General features: G+C 43.1%; 1 long non-coding RNA gene across 1 annotated transcript; it reads left to right on the top strand.

The window, feature by feature from the left end:
- Window positions 1–671: 671 nt before the first annotated feature.
- LOC108899923 (uncharacterized) lies at window positions 672–5,639 on the top strand. Its single transcript, XR_001963624.2, has 3 exons — window positions 672–778; window positions 1,488–1,544; window positions 4,049–5,639. It is a non-coding gene; the product is annotated as an uncharacterized LOC108899923 (long non-coding RNA).
- Window positions 5,640–7,378: the final 1,739 nt, after the last annotated feature.

Genomic DNA, 7,378 nt, shown 5'->3' with positions numbered 1-7,378 from the left:
CACCACCCACTCTGTCTCATGAAGACAGGACGTGGTTGAAAATACAGCTTGAACTGGGCGCAGACCTTCTCTTCCCACTAACTACATTTTGTGTGGCTGACTGATTTGAGTCTAGTGTTTCATACACATACAAAACCCACACATTGTTTGTTTTACTTGTTGCCCTAGTGATAGTGGCATCTCTCAATAGTTGACCTGAATAGATGCCGTCGGGGTAGCGCCGGGCACAGCTTAATTCGCTCTGCTTCTGCTAAACTTATGAGAATAGAAACGGATCATACGTAGCTGCGACCTATTATAAATGAAATCTGTCCTGGCAAATAAACTGTGCTGGGTTTGTTTGCTCTCAGTAGCATCAAGTATACAGTGTCCTCTTTGTTAAGATTTAGTGTCAGCTGCAGATATATGCTTTCAGTGCTGCTGTCCGCAAAAGCTTTGTCTTAAATAAAACCTTTCCAGCAGTTCAGGTCAAAATTAGCTGGACACTCACAGCGCTGAGTGTTTGATTGGTAACTCTACCCAGTGTGGAGAAAGGCTCGAGTGTCTGTATGCGGCACAGGGAGTCTGTTTCTGGAGTGACAGTGATGGAGAGAGACCAAAACAGATCATCCTGGGCCAGATGAGGAGGGGTGGAGGGGAGGGTGGAGGCTGAATGTTGTTTGTTTCTGGATCAACAGGCTGTTCTTTTCCTGCTCTGTTAGCTATTTGATAGGCAGAGGGATATATTACCGCCGTCTGATTGCTTTACAAGCCGTTGGCACCAGACCGTCTGCCTCAGGTAGGATCTGCACCTGTGTGCTCAACAACACTGATAGGGCACAAACACAAACTGCACACGGGCCTAGAGGCAGACTCATGAGTCTTCAAAGCTGAGTCAGAGAAGTCCGATACTTTATGAGGAAGTATACTGTGGAGAAACAGATGAACCCAAACAACACTCTCACACCTTAGACAAAACACAGAGCTTTGCTACTGTTCTGATAATAGGAACATAAATATTCTTAGTGACAAAGTGTGAAATTACAGAGGGTGCTATTTCTTTCTTAAACTATGCTACAGGACTTTGTCAGGGAATCATTTGTGCTCGGCAAACAAATGTACAAAATAAAGCAGGCAATTCCAACAAGTTGGGACTTCTGAACTGCGAAAGTTTGAGTTGCGTTATCAAGAAATCAACGGGTTTTAAAGAATGACTCTTGCAGAGGGCTCAAATGTTTGTCAGATAATCGTGGGGCAACACTGAAGGTTTGTCATCTGTGACTGGTTGGACCTGATCTGTCGCATGTGTCTCTGTCCTCTCACTGAGCACAGAGGGTGGGGTGCTGAGGAGTTAAAAAAAATGATTTACACTGAATGTCTGTCTGTGTAGTTGAGCATTTTCTCACTTTCCAGAAGTAAACAGGCTGGAAATGAAGCTTTTTCTTTGACAGAATTACTTTAGGTTAAATGTATAACTAGTAAAAGCCTCTTGCTTTTTATATCTACAGGTTTCTGAGAAAGAGAAGACTGACTGTTAGTGGGATGCCCTGACAATACACCTACCGGTATGTAGTTTATAAAAAGTGTCACATATATTTCCAGCAGCTGTGGAACACTTTATCTCCACCATCTTTGATGCATGACTTGAATCCCCACTGCATACACTCAGTGAAGGAAGAAAAAAAAACAGGTCAGCATATTGTGCAATCACTTGGCAAAGAGACCATTGTGTGTGTCAAGTCATGTCAGTGAGTGTGTGCAGAAAAACATGCAAAAACTGCATTTTGCAATCTAGGTACATATGCGTGTGGATCACAGTTCTGCACGATTTTTTCCTGTCACTGAAAAAGTTTTATGCAGGCAGATTTTGCAGACTGACGCACGACTGGATGCGTCAAACTTGGCTTCTTCTCTGTACTGATTTAAAGAAAAAGAAAAAAGAAAAAAAAAAACTTGAAACGTCAAACAGGAAAGTCAGGATTTATGAAAGCAGAAAAATGTGTGGCTGCAAGGTTAACCCAGTGTTGTACAGGAGAAAACGTACGCACTGATCTCAAACTGAGCACCACCTTTCATGTTCCCCATCATCGCCCACCTCCTAACCTCCGAACATGAGTACATGTGTTTCCATCACCTGTGGGTCCGTGCATATACATGTGCACTGCATAGCTCTGTGTGTGTGAGTGTGTGCGTGTGATATGGCCACGGTTTACAAACACAGTCTGTCTCCCGTTACCGGACACCGGAGCTATTCTGGCCTCCTCTTCCGATGCACACCATCCTAGTGTCCGGTCTCCATGTGGAAGTCTGCAAGCCAAGGTCACCGGGTCAAATTCCTCCAGCTCTTTGGCATTCTGCCTCAGGGTTCAAGTAGTGTGGAAGCGTGTGTGTGTGTGTGTGTGTGTGTGTTTGTGTGGTGTGTGTGCGCATGAGTTGTTTGTCTTTCATGCCACAAACTGCATTCTGTTAGAGGAGAGGCACTGCGAGCGAGCTCTGCGCTGGTGACAGATAGAAGTGCACACACACACACACACACACACACACCCAGAGGTTGTATTTGAAATAAAGAGCTGTAAAAGGACATGTTATACAGGAGTGTGATTAATGTGGCTGTCTCCACACAGAGTTTGAGCAGTGCTGGTTGGCTGGGAGGTGACTGCTATGAGAACTGCTGTTTGCTCGGAGGTAGACACCGATCCTTCAGGATCAATTGCGGACAAACATATTTTAAGTCTATCTGGTTGATTTAGACTCTGTGTACTTGACACTTGAGCACACGAGCGGAAGTGAGGAGAGTCAGAACAGCACTATAGTGTGAGAAATTCAACACAGTTTGGCAGCTAAAAAATCCAGTCATGGAGACCCACCAGAGGCAGAGACTAAATAAACATGTTTTCTTCATAGAGTGCAGGACTACTGTTTAGTTTCACAGATGTTTTGATTGATTTTTAGGGAGAGAAAATAGTAAATAGTAAATAAAAGTAGTAATACTACACTAATATACTCCATTTCAAGTAAGTAAGTACAAATGTCATATCAACAAAATCAACAAAATCAAAAAGTAAAAGTACTCCTAATGCAGCTGAATGGCTGCTGTCAGATTTAGATTATCTCTTTCATCATTAGATATAATAGATAAGAGTATAAATTAGGTTGTTATCACTGATTATTGACACATAAGAGCATTTTTATGGTGCTAACAGGTGGACTTTTCATGCTGTAGCACTGCATTTTATTTTATAAACTAGTCATATGTTCTGCATGTAAAATTGTAATCTGTGTGTAACCAGAGATTATATCTGTCACATAAATGTAGTGGAATAAAAAGTGAGGTATTTCTGTTTTGAATTAAAAGAGGATGAAGATGGGAATACGCGTCACGCCGTCACATACACAGTGTTAGAAAGTCTTTCCTCTGAACTGACTTTGTTTTGATAGCTCAATTACGGAGAGGACGCCCAGGTAATCCCAAGATGACAGACACCCTGTCCTGGTCTCGTCTTCTTCCCATCATCTGGAGAAGGGAGGAGCCATTTCGATGACCCCACAGAGGAACGAACACACACACACACACAGCAGATCTCTGTCTGGAGAGGTTGGGGCGTGGGCGGCCAAGACAAAGCTTTTTCTCCAGCAACAACTGTGATTACATGACAACACAAGTCAATTACTAACATGAGACATGTCTGATTGTTACAGACTAAATACAAACAGCCTTGTGAGGGATCTTGTTGGATGACCCACTGGCTTCACTGGAAGGAATCTGTGGTTTAAAAACATCATGAGCATCTTTGCAATTAAATGTTTACCTCCAGTGGAGAAAAAATACAACATGTGCCCAGGGGCGTGTTAGCATGTTATAGCTTCACACTGAATCGCCAAGATTCGTCTCCAGCAGTGGAGACAGACAGCTGTTGTTGGTGTGAAGTTGCACAATAAAAAAATGAAAAAATGAAAAAGATCAATATCACTCTATGAAGGAAATAATGACCATTATATCCATCATACAAGTTTGCTAGAACTCGATTTGTCCAAATTAAAAACATTCATGTGTTTTATTTACCCACAGCACAGTGGAAACAGAACCCAAACGAGGCCGTTTTCCAGAACTTCCTGGAGTTCTGTTCCCTGAAATTCCAAGAGTCCTGCCGGAAATCCAACATGAGGCAACAGGCCGCCCCCCCGAAAGGGTCGCAGAGTGTGAATAAGTCCACAGAGCGAACATGGCTGAGGCCGACAGACGGACTGAGTCAGCGCCACATTCCAGTGGAGTCAACCATCCACTTTACCCTCCGCACACGCACCCCTCCGCACACACACACACACCCACACACACCCACACCACACACACACATGCATCACCTCTTTATACGCTTTTTCTCTTGCACACAGCACACTTTACAGGTGTGCCAGGTTTATACCATCCACTTTATCCTGACAAAATAATACCCCTTTGCTGTAATCCAAACCACAGATCACTCAGTCTGTGTTACTCATCTGCACATACACACTGTTTGCTCATCTCTCTTTTTATTTCAGACTCAGTCTTGTTGTTGCTGTCCAAATGCAAACGTGTGAAGTTTGAGATCTTTTAGATACAAAGAGAGAGAGAGCTCCTTCCTTCTTTTTTTACCACTGTAGCCTCCTGGTTTGTCCACTCTCTCTCCCAGTACAAGAGAGCTGCCACATGACAAAGTCTGGGTATCTCACAGTGTGCTATCTCGCTCTCTACCACACAAACACTGATCAACACCAGCCATACAGCAGGCTGGCGTCTGAAAACCCTCGCACCTTTCCGACAGTCGAATTAGAGCGGGGAGCGACATTCACACCCCTGCTTCGTGCTGTGATTGACCTGCTGTGCAGAGGTGAGAGAGGAGCCACTATTTCTGTCGCTTTTCATGTGAACGACCTCTCCTGCCTCTGTACGATGGTCTGCTTTTCACTAGTTCTGTTTGATCATAACCCGACCCTATAATGCGTGGCCGGAGGTAGGTGGACACTGGCTGCTTGGTCAGATCTTTGAACAGGCCTGTCCATTTGTTTATGGTCTTTGCTTTAAAGGGCAGGTTCACAATATTTCAAGTCTGTCTTTAACCAGATCGCACATGTCCATTTGTACCTTGAGGGCATGATTGGTCACTTTAATCGTTGTTCCTTCTTGTCCATACTGGACTCAAAGTGACCCCTTCCTAAAGCTAATTTAGTGTAAGTGACGGGCATTTTTCAAGCCTATTAAGATAGTTGTCTCTTTATACTTCTGGTCACATGGTGTACTTGACTCTTACTCCTTCTTTCCCACTTAAAGCAGCACTGTGTAACTTTTGCTGAGCGGCGACAACAGTGGCGTCTGCAGCCCCGAGTGGTAATTACACAACAGAGGCACATTAAACTCTGTTCCACTCACTCCACCAGGAGTGGGAACAAAAGAGCCGCCATCCCTATTACAAGTCAGTGCACCATTAAAATGATTAAGATGAATTATCTGCATAATGTTGCTGTAAAGTGAAACTGAGTGCAGTGCAGTCGATCCAGTCCAATACAGTAAAAGACACGTACTGTAGAAATATTTACATAAACTCATTGTCCTGTGTATACAAATATATCAATGTGTAATTTTAACATTATTTTAAAAAGCACTGGTAAAATCTGCAACTGAACAAGAGATATTTGTCATGTGTCATTAAACAACAAATAATAATAATGGGCAGGGTAAGTTTATTTGTATAGCACCTTCCAACAACAAGGAAGTCCAGCAGTCATTCATTCATAAAGAATGGTTACATGAACACTATTTTTAAAGTAAATTTGAGGTCAGACACATCAGTCTGTGTCATTGTTCTCTCTCTCTTGCTTTCTTTCTCTTCCCTCAGCGTGGAACAGTGCAGGGCTGTTCTGCTCCGCTGTAAAGGTGTGTGATTAACTGCGCGTGAGTCAGATACAGGTGTTTTGCAATTTAAGGGAGGCCTCTAACCCCCCCCCAGGTTTTTTAGGTTTATAGCTGTGAGACAGCCTGCATCTTCACACGCAAGCCTGCTGTCAGTCAGGACGCGCCGCGGCACACAGGTTATCATTCATCACGCTGGAGACAGTCGGGGGGTCTGCAGCTGGGGTGTCTGTGTTTACATGCTGACAGATTTAGACCAGGCTCTCACTGGGGGAAGTTGATAGCTGATGCAGGTAGAGTTTGCACTCATGGTTATCAGCCACTGATAAAGGCTGCATTAAGCACCATAACAGAAAGAAACAAATCTGAATCCACGGATAAGATACTAATTTAGGTTTGAGCAGAGTCTGGGGTCTTCAGTCCAATCCAGAGCCCTGCCCTGTATCATAGTGCTAGGCTGTCATCATGTGAGCCTTTACCAATGCACGATAATGGTGATGACTGGTATTGTCACTTGCCTGGAGTAATGCAATGTGGATTTTCCTGTAAGGTCACCAGAGTGACGCAAAACCCGTGTCTCAAGAGCTCAAACTGAGTCATCTATCCAAATAAAATACAATATACCTGGTGTGAGTGCAGCACTTTCAGATGTCTTTTACTTTGTGTTTGAAACAGAGTTGTGCCAAACCTGGTGAACTGTAAAAACCTCCAGGTTTTCAGCCTGCGTAGACGTCCTGTTTTAGTTAATACTTTCTCTTCATTCTCTCCAAGAGGGTTCGTCAAACCCAAACCAGTCAGATGCTCCTGTCTGACGTTTGCATGATCTCCACATATGGCTTTTCAATTTTACTCCCACAGGTCAGATGAACTGATAATGATCTGTATGACATTTTCAACAATATGTCAAGTTTATGGTAGGACAGAGGACGTCTTAAAGGATAGAGTCACTTTTTTATCTTTACATCATTAAATTATTGACATATGAATGAAAGATTTGTATTAAACTGTTAAATGGTCCGTCCATGTTGTGTAAATATCCCTCAGCTAGAGCTCAACAAGCAAACAGTCCTCATAAATTTCATACTTAATAGACTCAAGAGACCTGAGACTCTTTTGATTTGACTAACTCAGGCTGCTAAAACCTGCCAGTGTGGACAGGAGGAACAATTACTTTTTCACTCTACGTATCGACCAGTGAACGTGATTAAAGAACAGACTTGTGAACCAATCCCTTCAGATTAGATCAGTAGTAACTCTTTTCCAAGGAAAGTTAGTTTTCATTATGTGTCATGTTACTGATGAAACAGATAAGCGCAGCTTCATCATGGTGACTGGACGAAATAACACCCTACTATTTCCAAGTTATTTTCAAGCCTGGGGCACAAAAAAACTTATACACACAACCCGACTACCTTTTCAACAATCAAATATCTGAATGGCTGAATATTCTGGTCCAACTCAAGCTGTTTTCAGCAGCTGTTTACAGCAAAAAAGCTGTAAAACCCCACTGTG

The sequence above is a fragment of the Lates calcarifer genome, linkage group LG20, assembly GCF_001640805.2.
Source record: "Lates calcarifer isolate ASB-BC8 linkage group LG20, TLL_Latcal_v3, whole genome shotgun sequence".
Classification (NCBI taxonomy): Eukaryota; Metazoa; Chordata; class Actinopteri; family Centropomidae; genus Lates; species Lates calcarifer.
The sequence above is the reverse complement of the archived record's forward strand: the minus strand, read 5'-3'. Positions and strand labels throughout refer to the sequence as shown.